We start from the raw sequence: 13,642 nt of genomic DNA, 5'->3' as shown, positions 1-13,642 counted from the left end.
ATCTGTTGAAAACGAAAATTTTCCCAATTTTTTACAGTCGACTCGTTTTTATTAGGTGAAATATTTCGTCGCGGGCAGCAGGTTCCCAATTTTTCATAGTCGGCTTGTTGCATAGTCCGAAGACCACTCGATTGCGAAATGGCAAGTGCAAAATTATAGTACTTTTATGTAAAATTATAGTACGATTTTCAAAATTATAGTATTTTGGGCGTACTATACCTATTTTATATCGTACATAGTACGCGGACCAAAATTATAGTACAAATACTATAATTATAGTACGGTTGGCAACACTGGTCCGAAGTGAAGTATCGTAATCAGTGTTGCCATATTTTAAGAGTGGAATTATAGTACAGTGCCTCCAAAATTATAGTATTTCGGCAAAAAATATAGTACGCGTTGAGCGACCAATAATTTTCTGCATTTTCAAAAAATTAAACGTGGGGTAATTAACGTATCGTTTTTTTAGACAAAATTTCCTCCGGAGGGTTATTAACGTCTTGTTTTTTTAGACAAAATTCAAATTTTAAGTCAGTGGTTTCCAAACTTTACGTTACTACGCCTCACTTTTAAAACAATATATTCTTGGCCCACCTTTTATTTCATTAAATACATTTTTACACAAAGCGCTTTTTTATACTAAACGGGCTCGATATAATTTGGATTTCATTGCATCTAATGCAGAAAATTCCGTTTCGCATAAATATTATGATGTTACGAAATGGTAGTAGTTCCTACTCGCATAGCTTTTCTTGACAAAGTATTATATTATTATTCTTCAGTTCGATTCAACGAAAATTTAACATAGGTTTCTGTTTCCATATAGTTATTTTTATTAGTAAGGAAATACACTACAAATAATTATAAAATAAAAATCTACGTGTGAATTATCATCAATCGCACACACCACATAATCACATCAAATTGTATCACACAAACACATAGGAATATTATAAAATGTTAATATCCTGTAACTGAAACAGCGCCGCAGGCGACTTTTTTTAGTAATAGAACGAACTTGTGGTGTGTGTTTATCTCACTTAAGGCCGTACATCAGTTGAGGCACGGTCCAAAAAGATCGTTGCTAGGCGATGCGTGGATTGCGGGTCGCGGGTGCAAATGACGCCTGTCAAACGAAATATTATTTGTCATATAAATCCAACATACGTCCATTTTATGTTCTGTTTTTTGTTCTATTAGAAACAATAATAATATATTCATTGACATGTTTTCTTTTTAAATTAAATGGGTAACGTTTTTAGTCATCTTTACACGATTTAAGAATTAATTGGCCCGTCGCCATCACGAAGCAAAGTGACGTGTTTCTAGCTCGACGTTCTTTCACTAAATGCGAGCGAGTCCAAAATTTCGTCGCGCCTACAGTTGAAAATTATTTGCCGTTTCACTGATGCGTCACCTTAACGCAAACCGCAACACCGAGCCCCCAGGCTGGAGACCTGTCAGCCCCCCTCTTGTGGGGGCCATGCACAATTTAGTACTTATAGAAATGAGGTATAATAAATTTAGTCTCCATATTGTCATACAGGTTTGCAAACAACCTAACTTTTTAGGACTGTTTTTATGTAGTTTATAACTAGCTGCCATTTTATTATGCACTTGCAAACTGCAAACCTGTGGCTACATTATTATGTTAAACTTTTCACGCCTCCCTTTGCAACAGTCGGCGCCTCCCAGTTTGGAAATCACTGTTAAGTAATTAACGTCACCTTTTTTAGACATGGGGACTATTTTTTTGCTTCTTACGGATTATTTTGGCGTTGTTTTTCTTCTATTGGCAACTTTTTTTCCGATTTCTCAAAATTATAGTATTTTGGGCGTACTATACCTGTTTTATATCGTACATAGTACGCTGACGAAAATTATAGTACACATACTATAATTATAGTACGGTTGGCAACACTGATCATAATAAGCAGTAACAAGTGTCGCTAAATACGTTACCATACTTCAGGTCGAAAATAATTTCAAGTAATCTCCTATATATTATTATCCTACAGATTTGCCCGTTTTTGCGAGCGATTGTGTGCCTTATTCGTCACGTCCGATGGGTTAAAACGCCAAACACACTTATGGAATGTTCGAAATTCAAATAGGTCATATAGAGTATGAAAGGAAGGGTTTTCCGAATTTAAGTTATCTTGCGATATAATATTGATGTTTCTCTAAAGCTTTCCGGCACATACGTCACATTATTGACAATATGGGAATTTATTTTTTCACAATGTTTGCAACACTCGAACCGACTAAACAAAGATGGCCGCTTTAAATTTAAAATGCGTTTTAACCGATATATACAATCAATTTTCACAAACTAATCATAATAAGATTGATCGATAAACGTATTAGAACTGATTTATTTAAATTTTTATGAATTAAGTTCTCTGTTTAAGTTAAGTTTCTACACCTCTAACGGAAATCAAGTCTTTTGACACTATAAATTTATTACGCTATGTATACTAACATACGGTATTTCAATTGACTGACCACATATTTACTTATGAGATGCATTCGAGTGACTGTAAGTTGAAGTGAGCACAATTTTATATAACTTAACACAGTCACAAAAAAATCACTTTTAAAAACAAGGTAACATACGTCATTATTTGTTGTTTATGTAAAAAACGACAGGTGATATTATTTACGTCTCCTAATGATTTAAAAATGCACAGCACTATATAATAACTCACATTTATGACAAGCACCCATAGATAACTATAAATATTCAAATAAACAATAACATTTATACGAATTCCGATTAAAACTGATCATTTCATTGAAACGCGGGCGTACGACATATCGGCGTTTTACGACACCAAGGAAAATTTTAAAATATGATGTCACTTTTTTTTTTTTTTTTGTAAGGCTGTTGAATCAATTTTTATTTTGAACCAATGAAACTTATATACATTTAATTGGCTCATTATAACCCAAAAATATTTAAAAGGTATCAACCAGTGTTGCCAACTAACATTTTCAAAGTTCAGTAGATTTTTTGATTTTTTCTTCAAAATACCATTGATTGACAAAAATGTATGAAATTCAACGATTGTGTTTGGTGAAAGCGTGCATATTGACATAATCTCACAAGTGTCTTTTAAAAAATCATGTAAAAAGTGACTTTTGTTCATCACAAATATCATTATTTCTTCTTTTCCTGACAACAATTTCAGTAGATCTAATGAAATTCCAGTAGACATGGCAACACTGACTATGCGATCAACCCAGTGTTGCCAAGTCAAAATTTAAAAATTCAGTAGATAGACATGGCAACACTGACTATGCGATCAACCCAGCAGTGTTGCCATGTCTACTGAAATTTGCCAATATACTGAATTTTTGATTTTTTTTCGAAATTCAAGAAATCTACTGATATTTGTGTTTCTCCATAATTGTAAATTAACTGATGATTCTTTCAATAATAAACTTGAAATGATTTACGCATGACCTTTTTTGATGTTATACACTTCTAAATTGACATAAAAAGCATTGTAACTCTACCCAAGAGCGCCATTTTACCCATTAATATCATCATTGTTTACAGTAAATTAATATTATTAGTTATTGTTATTCTTATTAGTTTATATCATATCTAATAAACCACATTTTTCAAAATCTTCAGTTCTTTCAAAAAACAAGTGGTGTCAGGTGATATTGTGAAGGCCTGACTCCAGAATAGACTACGCATATGACTCCGAATTTGTATTGGCAGTGACGAGATGCAAATTGTAAAACTGACAAATCAGCGAAATGTCAAAATGTCTGACGTAAATGAAAATCCATCCCGAAGGGAAAACTATGGCGCCGTTTATGCATACTTCACAATTATATTAATATACAATACCGCCAAGCCGTCTGCAAGACCTAGCGAGACAGACTGGCGAGAGCCAGCTGGCTCAGCTAGTTGGAGATATAATAATATGCAATAAATTGGAAATACACAACGGAATTTACGTATGTCAGAATTCTGATTGTTGTAAATAATTAAATATACATGTTTTAAAAGTGAAGAGTGCTACATTTGATACTCACATAGTATACAGTTCTGTCTTTGTTACCAAGGTTGTGTAACGTTCTGTATTTGATCCCAAACAATTGTGGATGACGTCACTAAGAAGTAGTTCAAATTTACCAGTGCAGTACATCATTATAATAAAAAATAATGTATTTATTTATTTATTGATTTCAATTTTAATAGTTACAATATTATACGTAGGAGGTGCCGAAATGTAACAAACAATAAAAGACGTTGATAAGCAACAATGTACTAAAGAAAATAATAAAGAAAACAAACAATATACATCAATTTTTATTTTTTTTGTACTATCGAGGGGTGATAAAACTACCACCTGAGCTACCCGACACCCCCCAGATATGTCAGTACCTACTCTTACACCCCCGAATGGTCCCCATTTGGGGATGTCTCTGTGGATCTAGAGAGGCCTATTTGATTTATCCGTTCATTGTTGCTATAAAATATAGAAACGTGGGACTTTTTTTACTGCCTTAGCACTAGGTAGGTACTATGTTGTCATCACAATTCAAAGAGAGTAATGTCTTTTAAAATATAAATTAATTTTGTTTTGTCAATTTATTATTTGTTAACAATATTTTTAGATTTAGTTTTACAATTTCTTATAAGTATTCAACAACCACATTAAAAATAATTATTTTATTTAAACATAGGTATATAATTTAAATTCGAGAACACTTTCTTTATCAACTTTCGAATTCATTGCAAGACATTTTTCATTATCTTTTCAAAGTCACGGATTTACGTATCATTTTTGTGAATTGATCCAATGTGACCTGTAATCAATTGAAAAAATATATTATTAATTATTTAAATGATAATATATTAATATCATCATCAAGAATTTGGACTATACGTAGAAAGAGTTGTAAACGTTAATTCTGTGATGACATTTGAAATTACTTTGCAAGGGCATGAAGCATGGTTAAGTTGGTAAACTCCATATATATTAAGATCGCCCAGTTGCCATTCCGATTTTCTTATATACCTACATAATGGAGGCCATTTCAAATGTTCGCCGTGATTTATTACTTGAGTGAAGAGTAATATAATTGGCTGCTTATCTGCTCATATAGACGAATCGTCTCTTTATTCCGACCATGTCCGATCCTAATAGGATCATATGGGCCTCCAGAGAGTAGAGGTTTGTAATAACAGATTATTGTTTTTTTACGAGAAATGGATGTCAGCCACTTGCTCAACCTATTAGGTCCATACCCTGACTCACACACAAATTGAAAAACAATATGTGTACTTGCCACACTCAGGATTCGAACTGGGACCCACGGCGTTATAGTCCAACGCTTAAGCCGCGCGGCCACCGTGGGTGTATACGACCTATAAATTGACAAATAAATATCATAGCAATAATGTGAAGCCCAAATGAACCTAAAATGCGAGGTCATTTTTTGTAGTTAATTTAATCAGTAGACTAGTGTAGTGGTTTATTCTTTGCTACAATTTCATACAATTTAGGCTCCATTTCTATAGAATAAGGTTTTTCCAACATCTTTGATGAATAGGTAGGTACCTACCTACAAAAATATTGGATTTTTAATTTTGAGTCATGAGTTCAATTCAGTGTTTTTATAGATGCACATTTTGGTCTAGTTGTGAAACAATACAATTTGCGCATGGATTTATACGATAACTTACAGAACCGCTGCCTGTGTTGTCAGCTTCATCGAGCATCTCCATTATCTCCTCATCTGTTAAATGCTCGCCTAATTGTTCTGCAATGATCCGAATGCTCGACATAGTTAACACACCTTAAAATTAAATAGAGGAATTATTGTTCAAACTATTCAATAATATTGGTGAGAAACATAAACATTTGCAGCCTTTAATTTAAATTCTTCTTCTTTTTTAGGTTGGCGATTAAATTGCCGTGAGTACGTAATAGCCGCGTACTGACTGAGCGATCAGCCTCGCGAGGCTACCTCGGGCATTTGCTTTGCAAAAATCACTGCGCGAGACAGCCGCGCGCAGCACCTTTGAGCGTCGATATACCGACAACGATTGGATTGGTCGCGGCAACGCTCGGGCGAGGCGGCGCGTGCATTTGCCTCGGGCGAGAGGCGTACTGACTAGGCGCGTGTGTGCTGACTGCCATAGATAATATACGTAAAAGCCTCGTGATGCCCGTGAATTTTCACTTTTCTAATACCTACCATGTCGCCCTTTAAAATTTTCGAGCCAATCCGAACTTGTTTTAAAGTTTTATCTCCATTCAATCTCGCTTTTTCACATAATAATGGTCCATAAATATTGGCTGTCCAGATTTTCATCTGAGATTGTTGAGGTGCCGACGCTATATTTATTAGACAAAAACGTCCTGAGATTGGTAAGTACCTCTTTTTAAAGCATTGATTGTCTTTTAATGATAGTAAGTACAAGATGTTTTCTTTTCAATGGTACATCGATTATACGTATTCAAAATATTATTTAAATCGCGGAAATAAACGTCTCAGAAAACTAACTTGTGCTTATTTTAAATAATCCGGATAATCGAGGCTCCACTGTACTTTTGGTGTAATTTACCACATTACCACGTTTTTATTAGCTCGGAAGTAGATTGCCTCCCAGAAGAGAGTCGTATGCAGAAATGGAAAGAAAGACTCTGCAATCCTTGGATAGAGCCAACAGAGGAACCCTCGCCGGGACACGAACTCCCCTTCGATGTCTGGAAGGCACTGAACAGACTAAGAGTCGGTGTCACAAGGTGCAAGACAAACCTCAAGAAGTGGGATGTCTTAACCGGCGAGGATGTCTCATGCGAGTGTGGGGAGGTGCAGGATGCGAAGCATATGTTGGTTTGCCCTCGAATTGGGATTGAGTTTGTTGAGGAGGACCTGTTGAAGGCCAATGACAGGGCGGTCTCCGCTGCAACGTTTTGGAAAGGAGCGGTGTGATCCCGGACACGATAAGTAAGTAAGTATTAGCTCGTATTCTTGTTTGTCCAAGATTTGTATTGGACGATTGAAGATTTTTTAACTAACTTCTGTCTAGCTAACATTGCATGTCTAGCTAACATTTGAAACTTTTAGAATATATCAGAACACGACGACAATGCATTAATAATTTTAGCTTTTAGCCATCTTTAAGCAGAATTGAATTAATTTTCAGTTAATTCTGTTTTGTATGGAAAGTTATTTCGGAAAAAAATCGTAAAAAGTAAAACACTATTATTGGTTGCTAAGGGCGTCCTAGCAACTAAATTATTAATATATAGTGCGTTCCTATGGAAATCAATATGAAATGTCAAAATGACATTTCAGTATTCTATAATATTTATTCAGTATTTTTATCAAGTACAACATAAGTATTTATTAATACATAGAATTGTCAAGTTTATATGATAAGAGAATTTAAAAACGTGGTATATAAAAAAATCTTTTTATCTTGTAATTTTTTATTTTTAAATGAAATATTTAAGCAAAAAGAACTTCGAACCTTTTTCCGATTGTTTAAAATTATAGTATTTTGGGCGTACTAGGCGTATTATCTTTTTTTATAGTTACATAGTACGCGGACCAATGTTACAAATACAAGTAATATGTATTATAATTATCGTAGCGGTGTTGTGAGTGAAATGTGAGAGATATCCCGACTCGCCACAACCTTCTTGATTCACAATAATTGTGAAAATATTTCGTTAGTTTGAATTTTAAAAGAAAAAAAACAATATTATTGATAACCTGAGTCGTTTGTATCGAATAATAGAAAGCTTTTGTAGATGTGCTCATGAGAATCCTTCTCGGCTATTTTTCTCATCAGAAGAGTGGTGAATTTTTCTATGGACAATTTATCAGTCACGTCGCTGCCGACATGTCGTAGCCTGGCTTTCAGCGCATCTCTTGTCATCTCATAACCTAACAAAATATAAATATTTATCTATTTATTAAGACGAATCAACACTGGTGATGGTACAAATAAAATACATATACGAGCATTCGAAATAAATTCAGTGATGTTGTAATCTTGGGGGTAGTATGACTGTTTCAAGTTTACCTACCTATTTTAAATTTAGTAGTGACGTTGTACCAGTTATTTTTTATATAAACACATACAATTTAATTTCTGAAGATATTCACATAGTGAATATCATCAGAAAACTGTCGACCGCTCCGGTTCGTAAATTTTTCCATTTCGAGCGCTGCGTTGTACGTAATATCAAGCTTTAGGCCAATTTGTTTGTAAAATTTATTTTGATGCCAAAAGAGGCCGTGTTAAGTTGTTTAATTCCATTCAGTCTATGGATTTCAACCGTGACAGTCAGAGACTTCCATAGGCAAAGAGCCGATGCAGACGCTCCTTTGGCGAGCCAAAAGTATGAGGAGAAAAAACTCTGCTACTGACCAACGGATGATTAACGAACGAGTAAAAAAATCGAGCTGTCAAAAATCCAATGTTGTAATTATTGTAATATTCTGAAATGTTGTGTTATTTACATGTAGATTTGCATAAAATAATACCTATAGCAGTGAAAACAACACGAATTCTTAAAAGGAAACGGAATCCTTTTAAGAATTTCATAAATTCAAATAAAAAAATATTTTTAATTAACTGGGTATATTTTTTATTCAACGAGTACCTAATTCACAAGATTTAAGAATGTAACACTCTAATTATTGAACATACATAATTTTGAAAACACTTCTGAGAAAATATATTATAACCGATATAAAAAAATCTTTTTTTGAAAAGAGTAAGACACCCCCGCAGGATCGAACCTGCATCTCTCGGGTATCGCGCCCATTATGTGCGTGGGCGTTTAGATTATATAGCTTAAGGGCGGACGTGCTCAGCGTGGGTCAAAATGGAGCTTTTTTTTTCTATTTTCAAAGTACGATCACGATCCTGGACATTCCTTTAACGTTGTAGATAATCTATTTATATAATTTTGAAGTCTTATTATCCTTTATATTTATTTTAAACATTTAATGACTGCATAAAGTATTTTTATTACATAAAATAGTATTCTTTTAAACCTCTCGCTCTAATGTTTTAGAATATAGTCATATTTCAGTACATAAATGTGCAGTGGTGTTAAGATTTTTTAAGTTTATTAATTTTTAAACGCATTTATAAAACCATCATTATAATTTATGTTGACATTATTATAGTGAAATATTTACGATAAAAAATTATATTCATAATCTCTGTGATCCCAAATTTGACAAGAATTGGGCTTTTTATTATTCAAAAAATGGGCAAGATTAACACATTTGAAGATAATTCTAAAGATACTCATTATAAGCTATGTCTTCGACCATTCAAGTGTGATAACGAATAATGATTGCTTTATAATAATTATTGACCTAAGAATAAGGTAGTGTTTTTTTGAAATACGCCATTTATTTTGGCATTACCCAGTGGTTAAGCTACAACATACGGCCGTAGCCATAAATTGACAAACTATAATTGAAGTAGGGAGTAAAATGATGTTAATGTACGTGTTTTAGTGTTTGTTCCTGTGTGAGACATCGGTTCTCAAAGCTCATAAGTCGAGACCTTTGAAGCTTGGTAATATGCCATGTCTCACAGTCGTACAGGAGCATAATTATGCAGCATGCACTCGTTGAACAAATTATATTTGAATCGATGATTGAAGTAATCACGAAGGGACGCTCCACGTGGTTGGGACATTCGTTCCAGATGCCGCCAGAGAGTGCGACACTCCGTACCTTTGTGACAGAACTTGAACGGTTCCGTCGCCGTGGCCGACCCTCACTCAACCTGGAGCGGTGCAATAGAAGCGATCTACGCGCTACAACTCTCACATGGTTGTAGGCGCGCGACGTAAAAATGTACCGAGAGAGGTGGCGGAACTTGTGCTTGCACTATGTGACGTGCCAGGGTGAAGTTAGTACACCTACTGAACGAACATGGACTAAAAAGAAGAAGATACCTACTCATAATGTTTAAAAGCGCTCACCCAAAGCTGAAGCCGCTACTCTGAATTTATCAGCATCGATCATTCCAGAGCCACTGTCATCCAATAGATCAAATGTCGTCTTTATGTCATTTTTCTAAAAAATCAATATATTGAACATACCTAAATACTTCTGAAAACACTCATGAGAAAATATAGCCGATAGAAAAAATCTTTTTTGAAAAAAGTAAGACACCCGGCAGGATCGAACCTGCGTCTCTTGGGTATCGCGCCCTGTGCATTACCACTATGCTACGACTGCCATGCTTAATTGCGACAAATTTTTAACTATTGGCCTTTTTAATACCTGCTCATAAGCGCTCTCCAAATTGAGTTACGGTAGGCGATCGGTTTTTGTATTCTAAATTAAAGTAGTTATTACTTTAATTGCTAACCGACGTCTCGGATCACTCCAATATTTCCTGTTGTGAACATACCTACATAATTCTGAAAACACTCATGAGAAAATATAGCCAATAGAAAATGCGTCTATTTGGTATCAATATTCAAAAGAGATTTTTTCAAAATTGCCTATATTATTTTCTCATGAGTGTTTTCAGAATTATGTATGTTCAATAATTAGAATGGTACATTCTTAAAATCTTGTAAATTATTCGTTGAATAAGAGAAATAGTTAATTCGATATGTTTTATACTGTTTCTTTATAATAATATCAATCAACAATCATCTCCTGATTGATGAGACACAAATTCGAATCGCGTTCTCCGAAACATATTCACATCATTGTTTATTTCAATCAACAATTATTTGAAAGGGAGGATATCTAGCTACGCCAATAATTAATAGGATACGACTCATAAAATTTAATATAACTTTCTGACAATGAAATATTCTTTGTATTAAAAAATTGATAGGCCAGACGAGGATATAGCATCGAGAGATGTGATTGTTATTGTAATGATATAAATTATAATTTTATTACTTGTTCTAATGCAAGTTGCAGTCTTGGTACGAGTGTTTCGTTATTTTCAGAAACACTCTGATTACTCTCTGATGGTGTATCCATTTTGTTGATAATTATCAAACCAGATTTTCACAAAAGACTATTAGAAAATAACCTCACTTTATGAATATTATTAACGTTAGGTGCAGAAATGGCTTTTCTTTTGTTTATTTGTAGTTTTTAAATAGAGAAGTTTAGGAATAAGACGATAGGTACCAACATCATGAAATGACATTATTTTTCTATGATAACTGCATGGATATATTTTCATCCACGCAGGGGTAGCAATTTCCATGTAATAGTGTGTACTATTATTATCGTATTTGTAAACAATACAATAATGTTTTTCATACATCCCCATAAGCAGGTATAGTAGGAGATTATAAGTATAGTAGGTAGGCATCAGTGGCGAAGGGTGGAGGTAGGCTGTTAAGATCCGCCATAAATAGTGCACATTAAACTTTTTCAGACATACATATTTGTTTTCATTGAAATAAGACTACAATTTACAGATAGTGTTGGTTAGTTTTTAAAATTCAATTAAACCCTGAGAAACCAAGCCATAATAGATAATAGTCCAAAAAATACATGTGTATCTATAAAATATCTAAAATTATACAATTAAATCATACATAACTTTGAATATTTTATAAATAGAATAATATTTTTTATTTATTATAGTTTGGTTTAGTCAGGGCTTAATGAATTAAAAAAATTAACCAACAATATGTGTAATATGTATATTTAATCCAACGAAAACAAATAACTATGAATGAAAAAGTACCCACAATTTTGTCGTATTCCCCAAATTAGACCAAAACTATAATGGTTTCGTTTAGGCATGGTTTAATTGATTTTTAAAAACTAACTAACACCATCTGTAAATTGTAGTCTTAGTTCAATAAAAACAAATACATATGACTAAAAAAGTTTAGTGTGCACTCTTTATAGCGAATCTTAACAGCCTACCTCCACCCTTCGCCACTGGTAGGCATACTATCATGTCTTTATGTCATTATTAAATGTATTTTATTTATTCATATTTAAAGTTTATTTCTTGGCGTAGAACTCAACATAATATTACAAGCTAATTTACAAGCAACATAATATTACAAGCAAAGAGGTTTTTTCTTTTTCTTGTGTTTGATTTATTTGCAACCTCTCTATTTTACATATTTAATCAAAAAATATAACAATTAAATAGGTAATATGGAGCAGCTCATTAAAAAGTTGAGTACAATAAAATAAAATTATCTTAATATAAAACTATGAAATGTAAATTAATATAGAACACAATATATATTATGTAGTACATACTAGAAGAAGTGTAACTACAACAATACCTATATGCGCAGTCCACATAATGACGTCACACGATTTCAGCTATATTTACCACCCCCCCCCCATCTTCACATTTTGTCATATAACATTTTAACCCGACTGTCTATTACGTCACATTTTTGAAACCCCCTAAACGTTAAAAAACAGTATTATAAATTATATTTTTGTATTTTTTGTTTACTTTGTGACTTCACATTTTCTCTGACCCCTCTCCCCCTTCGTCGAAATCATCACATTACATCAGACCCTCCACTAGAGCGTAATATCACATATGGACGGACCCACATTGTGTTTTATTTGAATTAATACAATGCATTTCCACCAAGAATTGATTTATGTTAACATCATAAAAGAAATTTATGAAAGATAAGTAAAATTGAGTATTCAACAAACTAAAAAGTTCATTTAGGTAGGTAGGTATCTGAGATTTTGGGTACCCGAATTGAGGTGTTGATGAGGTAAAAAGACTATTCGAATTAACTTTTATATTTTAATTTTTATTGTATTTACGAGTAGAGTGCAGTAGTTGAATAGTGCAACAAAAATATCAGTAAATTACTAGTTTTGTTATAATATTATCAAAATGTCTGGTAAATTTGTTGTATTGTTATAAAATACTAAAGAATTTTCTTTTCAAGTGAACTATTTATACTGATAAGCAAACTTTCCTTCCTATGTTTTTGGAAAAGGAATAAAATAAACCTATGAGGATCCACACTTTCTAAGATTGGGCCCGAAACCAGACTTTCTTAATTTTTTTCGGATGCGACCCATATTAGGGCAATTGTTTTGGTTTAGGGTACTTAATATGTTTAACAAACATTATTTCGTACACAATGTACAATAGCACGGATAAAGATTGCGTCGCAGGGGGGGAATGGGACGATTTGGCACCGCGAACTGGCCTCCGGCGATTGGCCTCCGGTAATTGGCCGCCGGTACATCGGACGCCGGCCCAATTGGACGCCGACCCAATTTGACACCGACCCAATTGGCCTCCGGGAGGATTGGACGCCGCACAGTTGAATTAAATGCGCAAAGGAATAGACGTACGTTACGATTTGTTGGAGTAAATAAGCAAGTCAGTTTAATATGCTTCTATCTTCTCAGTAGTTGTACCTTATACATTTCGTGCTTGACACATTTGTAATATAGATTGAGAATAATTATTATGCCTTATGATGTATATTAAAAGAAAATAATTCTTCCCTCGCTAAAACTTAAAGATGTGCATAATCAATTAATTTATTGTCTATACATGGGTACTTATTTATATTTACAATAAATATTAAAAATAATGTTAGATGTTAGAATGAAAATAACATTATATTTCAGCGTTTTATCGACTTAA

Source organism: Rhyacophila brunnea, unplaced genomic scaffold, assembly GCF_057557595.1.
Source record: "Rhyacophila brunnea isolate RB1 unplaced genomic scaffold, BYU_Rbru_1.0 scaffold_20, whole genome shotgun sequence".
Classification (NCBI taxonomy): domain Eukaryota; kingdom Metazoa; phylum Arthropoda; class Insecta; order Trichoptera; family Rhyacophilidae; genus Rhyacophila; species Rhyacophila brunnea.
This window is presented reverse-complemented; position numbering follows the sequence as displayed.